The sequence below is a fragment of the Anser cygnoides genome, chromosome 2, assembly GCF_040182565.1.
Source record: "Anser cygnoides isolate HZ-2024a breed goose chromosome 2, Taihu_goose_T2T_genome, whole genome shotgun sequence".
Taxonomy (NCBI): domain Eukaryota; kingdom Metazoa; phylum Chordata; class Aves; order Anseriformes; family Anatidae; genus Anser; species Anser cygnoides.
In genome coordinates this window covers 150720404-150733945 of record NC_089874.1, presented here as the reverse complement: position 1 = coordinate 150733945, position 13542 = coordinate 150720404, and positions in this window count along the sequence as shown.

The following is a 13542-nucleotide window of genomic DNA, read 5'->3' as shown; positions in this document are numbered from 1 at the left end:
AAAATATTTAACTGATAACTACATTTTCATAGCATGTGCTTGAACTCCAGTCACATATTTGTAGCCTCAAAAAATCAATCAAGAGAAAGAAACACAATCCCATTCCCCCCTGAGATACCTGGACATTCCTCAGAAGTCAAGAGAGACCTCTGAAAGTTCAGTGCTTTGGAGCCATCCACGCCCATCCTCTCTTTGTTGTATCCTGCTCATTGGTTTTGATCCAGACTCAGGCAAATTTCGCTGGTAGGAAGGTTATTCTGGTGCCCAAGAAGGACAGCTATCCTTGAACTCTACCTGTCCCCTGAGGCAGCTGGCTGGACTCCACAACCGCCCTGGTCACTGTTAGTGCTCACAGCCAAAACCCCATTTGCCATCAGTCCTTCCCTTTGGGCTGCTCTTGGTGGGTGCTTTCTGCTGGCAGTGTTTGTGGCTGGCTCTTCCTGCTGACTGGAGTTGCTGTAAGCTGCCCTGGTGATTGCTCTCTGCTACTTTTTCCAACAAGGTATACTCCTAAGTTATCTTTCCCACCACCTATTTGTCGCTTCACCCATTAATTTCCCAGCTGCTGCTCCAGTTTGTAGCGGAGGCTCTCACAACAACCCCTGCAGTGATCCAATTGTTTTATTAGGGTTAGTGGTATGCAAAAGCCACAGGCTCCTCAAAGCCCGAGGATACCCTTTGTACAATCATTTTCATCCTCTGAAACTTAAAATCTGTCCAGCATCTTCCCTCTTTTCCACCATATCAGCATAGCTGGAACTAAACCTTCCACAGTGTGCAAAATGAGACCATGCTTTCTCCCCCTTAAAAACCTGGCTGTTCATAAAAGAAATGCTGACAAACATGCTCATACATTACTTTTACCTAATCCTATTCCATTGGCCTTTTCCACACTTCTGAACAGATACCTACCAGGTGTATCCCCCTCTCACAGTACTCAGTGCGTCTCTGCAGCCTTCAAATCAACACTTATACCATAAGCGTCATTGCCAACATTGGTCTTGATCACTTTGATTTGATTATTACTATATTACTATGTTGTCCTTCTAATGAAGTAATAATTTTTAATGCTGTATGATCCTTAAATGAAGAATTTTATATATATGCAAACACTGCCAAAATTAGGCCTCTCTCATTCAGATTATAACTAAAGAGATCCTTCTAAGAAGGATATGCATTTATTTTGCAGAGTCAAAAGCAGAGTCTTCTACTGTATAACTAACCATTCAAGCATCACAGGCACAAAGGTTTCTTCCTTTCCATGGCACAACTCATTAACAAGTAGACCCTCAAGTCAAATGGGCTGAGAATTGTAACTCATAATGGCAGTGTCTTCCCTTATGTCTGGAAAGAAAAAGAAAGAACAGCAAAACAGGAAAGTAGGCAAAATTTTATGTGTACCTTCACAACAAACCTTAAAAAATTAAATATTTTGTCCAGGCCAAAAAAGGCAACATAAAGAATTAAAGCTAAACCCTGTCTGACAAGCAGCTAACAGTTTACAGAAAACATGTACATAACTAAACGCTAAGTACTCTGACAGACATATCAAGAAAAATCAAAACTTATTACAAAATGTTTAAATAAAGAGTCAATAAAAATGTTGAACAGTGTTAGACATGGAACAGCCTGTTAAGGAATTTCCCTAAGGAACATATCCATTTGGTAGCAATTCCCAATCAACAACTACTTTTTGAAATCTGCCAGCTGGCCAGATCTTAATCCATTTATTGTGTGCTATATTGACATTTTAACTATGATGGTGCTAAATTAAATAACTTTGCAGGAATGCAACTATGCTAAATCTGAACAATTATGTTTATTCACCAACATCAAAAAAAAAAAAAAAAAAGAAAAAAAAAAGAAAATATCTATTTGAATTTCCACTAGTAGAAAATCCATTTTCCAAAAAGTTGTGTTGATTAGCATAATAATTCACCCATTTTATAATTCCTTGTTGATTGGTCTTGTGTGCTTTATCTTTATTTTGCCTGGCAGTGAAAGTTATCTAGTTTAAATTTAAAACTGAAACATTAGGAAAATATAAAACACTCTCCTTTAAAAATGACAGAGTAGGAAAAAGGCATTGCCAGAATCTGTAAGTTCATCTTTACAGAGGACGCTCAATACCAGACTTGGCTACTTTCTGTCTGGGATGGTTTAAGGGTAATGAAATTAGCAATACTGAAACGGGGGGGGGGGGGGGGGGGGGGAGGTTGTGGGGGGAAGAGGTGCAAACCTTTACACACAAAGGGCGGCAGGATCATGAATCATCAGAGAATTACAACTTCCATGTATTAGAGATTCTCAGGAGATTGATTTTATGAATCACTTTCTTTCCCTTTTACATTTTTTTTCTATTTTTGGTATAAAATGAGCAGTTGTTATTAATATGGTTTAGACTTTTAAGACTTATTCGTTGTTCTTTTTTAAGACCTATGATATTTTTTTTTAACTGTCCATTAAGCTTATTTTTTTTTCTGTGCCTGAAATAAAAAATAGCTTTAGAACTAATTGGTTGCTAATGGCAAAACTCTAGTGGGCACAAAAACAGGTTTTGATCCTTTGTGGGTAGATTCTTCACAAACAGCCTCCTGAGCAGTGATGGTGTTCTTCCCTGGGGGAATTTTGTAGTGAGTTTGATGTAAAATAAATCCAGAAAGTGAAAATATTGATGTGGCCTTTTCCCTGAACACCATTCAATATTTAATTGAATTTAAATTAATTTAAATATTAATTCAAAACACTCAACACATAATTTAATTGAAATATTTAAATGACAGCTCCAGATTACATATATTATGGCTTTGACCTACTGAATTCTATTACAAAAAACAACATTAAAGTAATTTACAGCTTTTAAAAAAAGATGCAGAAAAAACGATGGTAGGAAAGATGTTAGAAACTGTTATATACAATCCTAATGACTTTTTGACTGAAAGTCAAAGCAATTCCAGCCAATGTCATTATTTATTTCTTGTTCTCCAAGAGATAATCACATCCTTAACACTATAAGATCTTTAGCACTATATAAAAAAATGTATATTAAGGCAGGAGATAATTGTGTTCTTATGAAAATTCTGTATAACAGAACAGAAAAATGAACAGAGGATGCCTTCAAAGACAAATACGTAAAAAAAAAAAAAATAAAAAAATAAAAAAGGAGGAAAAGAGCAGAACAAATGGGATGTGCAACTTTTTATTCTAAAAAGAAGTTTTTCACTGGTTTGCTGAAGAATTGGAAGTATAGAACATACTTTTTTCCAAGATACTTTGAGGCCTGATAAATTTATATTAGGCATTAAGCACATTAAGACTCTTCTGCCCTTCTGTCTGTACCTGAATAGGTCATCTCTTACTTTCAGAGTGATGAAAACATAAATAATGTCGGAATGAACTTTATTGGGAAAGGTGTGACCAGGGATGGTGTCCAAAGTGGTGAAGATCGATTTTTGTTCTGTTTCTCTCTCTCTTTCTCTCTCTTTCTCTCTCTCTCTCTCTCTCTTTTCCCCCTGATAATAACCCTTTTAACAGGTTTTGAAGTTTCGACCCATTTCCAGTAAAGGATGTTAGAAGTGAGAGAGGTCAGAAAGACTCCAGTTCCTAGACAATTTTTAGTATCGTGTGCAGGAAATTTAAAAAGAAGAAAATCACAGATAAGCAGACTAAATATTTGGAAATTGTTACAAATGACTGAGCACATATGTGTTTTTGTGCTCACGTCTGAACTTGCGAACAGTTTGCCAAGAAGGAGTGTCCAGGGGGCAAAAAGTAGTTTAGCTACAGTCAATCTTTCAGAAGAGGATTTTGCTACTGTTCAATTTCAAGGAAAGATACATATTGACTTTCAAGGGAAAATGTCAAGCCATCCCACAGGAATGCAGACGGTAGGAAACCAGCTCAGTTAAGATCTAAATCTGTCTGCAGTCACAGATGGGCAGTTCCAACCTGCTTTTTGTGCCTTGGCTCACCTGTCCTCTCATGGTCCTTCATCCTTGCCCAGGCCCTACATGACCATGGCCTAACAGTATCCCTTCCTTCTAAGCTTCCTTGAGGCTCTTCAGTTTCTGGTTATCTTCTGTCCAGTTCCCATTTCTATCTTGTAAATGCCCCAGAAGGAAGAATCTGCCAGGCCTGAAGCATGTTTGAAGGGGAAGACCCCAGCTCTGCCAGGTGGAGCAGCAGGTGCAGAAAGGTGAGGTGTCTTTTCCAAGGATAATACTGGCCACAGAAGTCAGCTCTCTTCTGTCATATTGTCATGATCCACTGAAGATAATTTGCCTGTCTTGCAAAAAGGGTTGTACTTAGCAGGTAGATGTGGTCACTGATAAATATCTTAGATTCATAAAAATTTACATGTATGGATAATCTAACATATATCAAATAAATGGTTCATGACATGCCAGCAACATAAATAAGAACTGTTCCTTTCTTTAAAAATTATTACCATACCCAGATATGATACTGATACTGCTGTTATAAGCATTTAACGTGGAAGGTTTCAAGAAACAAAGATTTATGAAACAAGGCAGTGAATGGGAAACCAGAAAACCTTTACATTACATGTGATTTGATGTTTAAGAAGTGAATATATATTTATAGTGCTTAAGGATTATCAAGGGAAAATACTCTGGCTTGTTAACACCTAATCAGGGGGCTTCACACTGTACTGATAAAATTAAAAGGAGATTTTGCTAAAGCACTGGAAGTCGATGGAGTGTTTTGTTACTGATAGTCTCATTCTTAGCAAGGCTAACAGTGTTTGTACAATCTAATTAGAAGGGAAATTGAGCACAAAACATTATCATGTCTTGAAACGGGGGACTCCAGATGAGTTAGTGGAAGTTTTAACAGGCTTGGAAGGAAAATGATGATTAGTAGCACTTGTGTGACATGGAAGGCTTGACGTCCTATATTTAGGAAAGGGGAATTTTAAAACATGATTTAGAAAAACACGTGTAGCTCCCTGGAACTGCCATTGTTCCCTTTTCTTCAGAAAATACTTCAAGGAGTGTTGATCCAGCGTGGGCAGAGTAAGCGGTGTAAGCAAACCCAGGGAGCAAGCTGAAGCACTGCCATAGTGCCAGGTCTTGGAGGAGCCATGCTGCTGCTTACCTTGCCCTGGAAGGGAAGAGTTGGCCCCATCCCATGAGTGCTCCCATAGCAGCATCCAGACAGAGAGAAACCTCCGAACGCCCCAGCGTAGGCAGACCACAAGGTCCAGGAAGCCTGCAGGAGACCCAGACCCACAGCAGTGGGACCCTCTCATCTTTCACTGGGAAAAATCCCCTCTCATTGTGTGCAATCACTCAGCCCGCAACCATGGTGATAAGGTTACTGTTGACCGACCGCAGGAACTGTAATCACTGCGTCAATCTAACACTTTTTTGATGACATCAAGGCAACGTGGAGACAAACTTGAGACTACTTGAGGCTGTGGAAAACTTTTGTCATGCTTTTATGCTGCTGGAGCTGGAGCTTGTTGTCCTTGGGTACATATATATGTGTGTGCTTGTGTGTGTATTAATACATATTGATTTTGAAGCCCATCAAAGTCTAAAGGGCGTTTCCTATTTACCAATATTGTTTTTAGCTTAAACCCTGTGGGACTGACATTTACGGGAGCTAGAAACTGGGCAGGGACTCTAGAGATCAAGTTTATGCAACTGTTTTTTCCATTTTCCTCTTGATGACCTAAGTCACCTCTCCCCATGACTCAGTTTTGCCATCTGCAAGGGGGTAATAAGCTTCACTTTCCTTGGAGAAGGACTTCTTTCTGAGGACGAAAACCTAAAGACAAAAAAAGGTGAGGTGACCTGACTGCTCTTATTCTGCACTTGGAAATCAGGCAAGAAGGCAAAAATATATGCAGTGAAAGAAGATGGCAAACATAATCCATGTGAGTAAGATGCTTTAGCTTCTGGAGAGGAAGCTGAGCTCTCAGATGAATTTGTTTATTGTTAGCAGACCAACTTCTCATCAGCAGCTGCAGAAATTAGTAATCTGCAGCTACCCAGAACAAAAATCTATACTGTCTGCACTCAGCGTGTGTCACTATCAACCTCTGTTAATCACTGAGCTAATGAACCCACCATAGCAAAAGCTGATTCCCAGCCTCAGACCTGCCCTCTGCGAACATCAAGTGCAAAACTCTCCTTGCCTCTCCTTCAGGAAGCAGCATGAGATTGGGCTAAGCTAGGAACCACGCTGGAAAAAGATGTCTGGGGCCTAATCTAATCAGCAGAAATTCTCCTCACCTCTATAAAGCCAGGTTTTAGTCCTGTACCCAAAAATAATTTTCATGGATTTTCCAGTGTGTATCTGTGTCTTTTAAGAATGAGCCCCAATCAGCTTTCCGTGAGCTGCGGCAGCCAGAAGTGCTCTCGTCAGGAGCATTCGTAAGCATCTCCCTCATCACAACGTTGTATGAAACGTGCTTATATTGCATCCATTCCACAGCTATTGCAATCATTCCACGGAGCTATTGACCTCACAAGTGCATTTAAGAACATTTTTTAACCATGGCCAAGTCAAGGTTATATGTTCCCTTGTCTGGAGGGTGTTTTGGAAGACGGTGCAGCCACATACTTGGAATAAGTGAAGCAAGTGAATCTCACATGTTCAATAAAATTTTAATTGGCTTCTACAGCTACTGGGATGGTGCAGGGAAGAATCTGAAGTCCACTCACATAACTGGAATCAAGGAGGAAGACACGGGATTAAATAACATCTCAGCTCCCCACGATCTAGTAACAGGGGTTCTTTGGCACATGAGTCTTCCATTAACCACGGTTTTGGAACCAGCCTGATGGTCAGGGAGGGCTTTCTGTTTGCTTGGTAGATTTACGATAGGATTTCACTGGCCCTCTGCTCTGTGTTTATCTGGCTCTCATTTCCAGTTAAGCATTCAAAGCAATACCCTTGAGCTCTGACTGCATGGGAACCAAAACTGCTGAACTGAAACAGCTGAAATTTGCACATCTTGCTTAGGAGTTCATGAATCCTTGGAGATAAGTGAGGAAGTCTTGTCACTGAATGATTTTAGATAGGCAAACTGGCCAAAGCATCAAAGTGATTCTCCATGGGCTGCCACTACATGCTGGAATTTGGGGAAAAATCGAAATGGGAGTTAAAAGCAGCACAGACAAAGTAACAGTAGGGTTCAGGGAGTGCATGAAGGGAAGGGTGGGCATCAGAGGTGCAAGTCAACAAGGCTGACCTCAGACTGTGAGAGGAAAGATTATCTTGAATGCCAGTAATAAAAGCAGATGGGGATGTGACGTAACACTGGCTTCCCAATACCTCGTTGACTAATAAAATGACCAATACCATAATAATACTTTTCACCACAAAAATCTACAAGTGCCTAAAGACTTCAAAGATAGTAAATTCATTTTGTAGACGACAAATATTGAAGAATAACTCAGACAAGAGACCCATAGCCCAACACTCCTACTTACTTTAGAGTTACACAGTGAATCATTGAGGCATAACGTGAAACATGCTCCTTATTTTAATCAGTGGATATTTCTTCTCCACTTACAGTAGGAATAATAATCGTTTTGCATTCTTTGTGGTGGTATCACTCATTAGTGAGAGACTATAAAGGAAACATATAGCAGCAAAAATAACAAGATTTAGCCCTTTTATAAGTATTTGTTCTTGAAACGAATAAACAATATTGAAAAGATGTGCTTTTTTTTTTCTTGGTATAAGGCTTTACGCTATTTTTTTCTTAAAAAAAAAAAAGAAAGCAAAGCTTATTAAAAAAAAAAAAAAGAAAAAGAAAAAAGAAGAAAAGATTACAGTTTTCCCTGCCCTCCAGCCACAGATGTAAGCCACATTAAATGTTACAAAATTGCCTAATGTTGAGATGTGAATGGTGATCATAGCTGTGTTGGTCATTTTAAGATACCAGGCCCACAGCTTTGATTTGGTTTCACTGAATCAGTCAAATCCAAACACAAACAAATTCAGTTGCTGTTTTATGTTGGAAGTGTGGCTCTGGAAGCCACCCCAATAACCTTGCCCATGCATTCATTTGGTTTTTGTGAATGGAAATCAGAGATCTGGAGTACTGATTACACAGTGTGTTGTGTTTTTGTTTTTGTTTTTGTTTTTTTTCTACTGTGGGTATTTATATCATTTTATGTAGTCTGATGACATTCAGGATAGGTCAGGTCATCCTGAATTTGTCTCTAAGTGAACCAACATAAAGTTACAGAGAGATTCAAGTCCACATTTTCGTATCTTTCCACGTGTATTTTATTTAGATAAATATCACCAAAGTACAAACAGGTTCTACAGAAATACAATATCCAAGATTTTACTAGAAATGGAAGTTGTGATTTTCAACAGCCTGGCTTAGTTTAACAGAAAATTGTAAATTTATATTTCATCATTCAATTGTTTATTTCCCTGTTGTCAGGCATTTTATTGTTATTGATAACATCTGCAACTGAACTCACATCTGTTTATGAAAAGACTACTTTCAAGTTGTCTGTTCATGAGATTTTCATCCTATTTTACAGGATGTATTTCATATCAAAACAAAACAAACAAACAAAAAATCAAGCTCTATTTGCAAAAGAAAAAGATCTATTCTAATATGAAGGGGCTAATCTAAAGAACACAAAAATTGCTCTCCAAGCAGATTGCTGTAAAACAAGTTCTCCTTGACATCATCACATAGTTTTGACAGAGGAAGGCAAATTTCAGCTGATCTTCCCTTCCCATTGCTCCAGCTCAAAATCAGCCAGGACTCAACCTGGGCATTTACATGTGGGAGACAGGAAACTAGTCAGCTTCTGGATTATCAATCTTCATTTCCCAGCTCTCCTCCACTGGCATTTCTCAATATGCAAAATTAATTATAACAATTTTGCAACATTTATCTACACCAGTCACTCTTAATGAAGCAGATTTTGACTCCTGTGAAAGCCAAGATTTAGGGTCTTAAGGATGGGCTTAGCTTAACTGCTTACAAAATTAGACATTCTCTTTAACTGATAACCCAAGGTTTCTCATGAAGCACTCATTGAAACCATCATCCAAATAATCTTAGGAAGGGATAAATTGTTATCAGCAGTGTCTACATTTGTCTACTGAGTAGTGAAGGAGAACTTAAATGAGCATCTTAAGAGTCAACACCTAATACTTAGATATGCAAAGGAGAGATGAACTCAAGCACAAGAAGTACGTCAAAACTACTTAGAAGTTTTTGAAATTGTTATTTACAAATAGCATGAAAAAATTTCACCTGGATATAGATTTTAAATAGCTATCACCTTTCTGTAAATCCACATCTACAACTGTTAGAATGAATAATCTAAACAAAATGTTAAAAGTATGCCAGTTGTATATTTGGACATTTTAAAAAGTGGTATTTTAAAGTGTGTATAGTGATGCATGTGAGATGGAGGAGAGCTACTATTGTCCAGTGCTTTTGAAATGAAACCGTATGTTGTAAACCTTAAATTAATGGGAAGTTTATGTTGTTACTATTTCTATTATTGAAAGTGTTGTTATTATTATTGATTTTGGCCTGAAGGTTTTTTATCCTCAAAAAAACAAAACAACATCAAAATCTTGTTGCCTCATTTAAATTAGAATCTAAGAACAAGATTCGGATGTCCTAAAATTCTTCCTCAGGTGGGACATACACAGAGTCAGCACCTAAGCCCAGGCATTCATGCTTGCATTTGGACAAGCAACTCTCCAGCCATTAGATTGCCAAGAACCTAATTTACAATTCACTTGCTCAGAAATGTCTCAGACTTCAATGACAGTATCTTAGTTTTTGCCTATATCCAGTAGCACACTCTGGTACCGAAACTCTGCAAGAATATGCAGTGGCACCTCATACAGATAAGTGTACTCAGAACAAGCCTAGAAATAAGCAGACGTATAAATAAATAAACACTAACAGCAAGGGAGGAAGTTAGCTGGAGGGCAGTCAGTAAAGTGGGAAGCAGCCCCATCTTATCCAGGTTCTTGAGTAACACTACAAATTTCTTGTGGAAATCTCGGAAATAATAATCGAAGGGGTTTTGTGCACTTCCAAGCTTTTGGAAGCCCACACAATGAAGCACACACACACAAAAAGGGCAAGTGTGTGTGCATGTGTGTGAACATATAACTGTGTTTGAGGGTCTGTGTGTGTGTTCTTCATGGGACTGTACTAACTTTTAAAGTTTGTTTTTTTTTTTTTTTTTTTTTTTTTTCTGGGCTTCCTCATTGGAAATGGGGCGATAAAAGGATGAGGAAAAGCACCCACTGCTGCTCTTTATCTGCCAAGTTATTAAAATGGTAGATCCTGCCTGTCTCAAGAATCAGATACATATAAACTGTTCCTCGGAGCATAAATTTGGAAATGTCTAGAAAGATAGAGGCTACTTTCACTCTGGAGATCCTTTCAGTCTTATCATGTATATAGAGATATAGAGAACTGTCTACAGATACAGAGAACAAAACTTTTCTGTTGTTGATACTACCAAAGGCTTGGATCTCTTAAATGATAGCCAGTAACAGGAATCAGCCTAAATTGGACAATAAAACTGCACTACAACAAAAACACCAAATCAACAAGTAGCACACTTTTCAGACTAAAATATGAAAATTAAATATAAAAGAATAGATGGGAAGAGGTATTTGCCACCTCCTAAGAAGATTTTTAAATCAAAGGGGGACATTGTGATTAGATTAAGGCCCCAGAATGACAGCAACTGAGCTTTTTCTTTGAACTCTGAGAGGCTCCCAGGATGGAGTGGTGTTCAAAGACAATTCCTTTGCATGAATAATATGGGGGAGGGTTTAATTACCACCTCCTCCTCTCATTCTTCATCTTCTCTAGCCAGAAAGCTCAGGTTTCAGCAGTTTTGTTTCTCACTGACACTGTGGCAGACTGGGGGAAGGGAGGAAACACTACAAGGCTGGGAAAAAAAGGGCTGCAACCAGTGAGCTGTAGCAAAATAAAAGGAAAGGGCACTTCCTCCTTCATATATAAGCCAGTTAAAAAATAATGATAATAAAAAAGAAGAAAGAAAGAAAAAGCTATCCCACTGATACCCTGAATTACTGGAAAGGGCAGTATCAGAAACTGCAATTTTTGTGCAAAGCAATCCTGTGGCTCAAAAGTCCTCTCTCTCAGACCTGTCACATAATAGCTATATTGGAAGCATGGTATGTATTACTGATCTGAGCAGCTCTGAACATGGTTTCCCTCTGGCCAAGTCACCTTGAGCAGAACTACAACAGATGCAGGCCAAAAGTGAGTAAATCCTCCTGTTCCCTGTGTGTGTAAACACCAAATCCATGTTGCCCTTATCTTTATGTCATCACTTTTTCTCTGTTTAATGGATATGAAATTATGTGTTGTTACTGGCCAGTAACACTGAGCAAACAGAAGGGTAAGTCCTTTTTACATTATTTTAGATCTTTTTAAATATAATGGGTTCAAAATGTTGACTTGAGCTCATAAAATATTCACAGCTGAGAGCAGAGGCGAGAAATGTTCTTGGTGATTATTATTAATAGCTTCTGGTCACCCGCGCTATCGCTTGTCTGTACAGATCTCTTAATATATCTGCAATAGGAGTGCCCTCTCTGGGCAAAAGAGTAAGCTCTCAGAACACGTCTGAGAGATAGGGATCTGGCTGCATTTCCTCACCCTGACTGGCTCAAAGCTCTCTCTGCAACGGTCAGCAGCACATCCCCTCTGGCCGCTTCATTCCCAGCTCCCTTGCCAGCTGAGGCTCTCTGAAACGCGGTGTCTCCGGCCCTCAGCACCACACGCACTTCCTGACGCGAGCTATCCCCTGCCAGGGCTGAGCATGAGTCAGTTGGAACCGATCACTGCCTTGTGCAAAGCTCAGGTTGGGCAATAGCAGCCGTATGATGAAGCAGATTCCTCCCAGGTTGCTCCGTTTCCAGTGGTTTCTGACTAACCTCCCCCGGCCCTGCCAGGCATTGGCAGGTCACCCCGCTGGGAGGGGATGGCTGCGTTCGCTCTCCTCTGGCTCCTGCCTTGGGTGGGGGTGAGGAGGAAGCAGAGCAGGCAGTTGGAGTGCACTTGGCTGGGCCCACCCAAGGACGCCCGAGACCAGGAGAACGGGCTTGTCATCTGTGTGATGTCTGAATTATCCAACGGGAGAAGCCTACAGTGCCAAGGACATTCTCAGGACCTTGGTCTGAGGTCAGGTTCCCACATCACATCTGATCCTGTGTTAAATAGTAAGAGGCCCCCTAAAAATCCCTCAGGCTGAGCAGAGGCCGTCTGAAGACTCAACACAGGGACACTGAAGCTCCTGGCCAGGTACAAAGTGCTGGAGCCTGTCCACACTGTGGCTTCCCTGAGCCTGCTGCGCTTACATGGAGAACCACGTTGGCCAACCCAGAAGCAGCCCCACAAATTCTTATACAGGCAAGAGACATGGGCAAAAAAAAGACACTCAATCCTGGTCTGAGGGCTATTTCAACCCAGTAGAGGTGGCCCATGAGCCCCTGTTGTGGTTTGTTCAGTAAGCCAAACCCTGCCTACACATGGTGCTGCTTGGGTGTTTTACCAGCAGGAGAGGGAGATGGGAAATACCCAGTGGGGCTGCTGGTTTCGGTAGGAATATAAGAAGCCAGGTATCAAAAAAAAAAAAAAAAAAAAAAACTTTTATATTTTACGTCAATTAAATACTTTTCTCTCTGTTTTCAGAGAAAGAACTGGAGATGTGCCAGTGGAATGTATCACCACGAATGGGCTCTGTCCAGTCCTGTGCCCTGGTGAGCTTGGTTGCTGATTTGCATTTACCGAAACACTGACCAGCTGCCGAGGGGGTTGATCAGCCACCCAGAAGATGATGAAACAAATGACAGTGGAGGAAATGGAGATTCCCAGTAGCAGACATGAGATAAGGACTCAGGACACATCACAGCCCTGCCCTCCTCGCTGTGGCTGGCTCGAGCAGCCCACATGGCCACTGGGCTGCTTGGGGGAAGACCGGCTCCTGGAAGGGAGAAGATAAAGAGGCACAGAAAATCATCCAAGATTAATAACGGAAAAAATGAAAGGATTTGTAAAATGAAATCTTCACCGTGCCAGGATCATTATTAATCCACTGCAACTCCCTATGACTAAGAGCTGTTAAACTTCATTGGTGTTTGTAAATGTAGAAATCCATTGCACACGAAAAAAATGGCCAAGGTGATGGGATATGCAAAGGGCATTAGCTGTAGTGGTCATTTTTCATTCATGTTTTTGTCTATTTTTGCAAAAGTGCTTATCACCTTGTCTCTATAACTTTTTCTAACCTCCTCTATTTTTATTTATTTATTTGTTTTAACCTTTCAGTGTCTTTGACTGCCCATGCCAGTTTCTATGAAATAAATCACAAAGACAAAGAGATGTCAAAAATATGAAGATATTGTGAGCACTGGTTAAAAAAAGTGGCTAATAAATGACAAAATAATTTCCCTTACTGAGGCAAATATGGACACAGCTCTTCATAGACACCATAGCAGCAAATTTTGACAGGAAACAAGCCTTGATGGTGA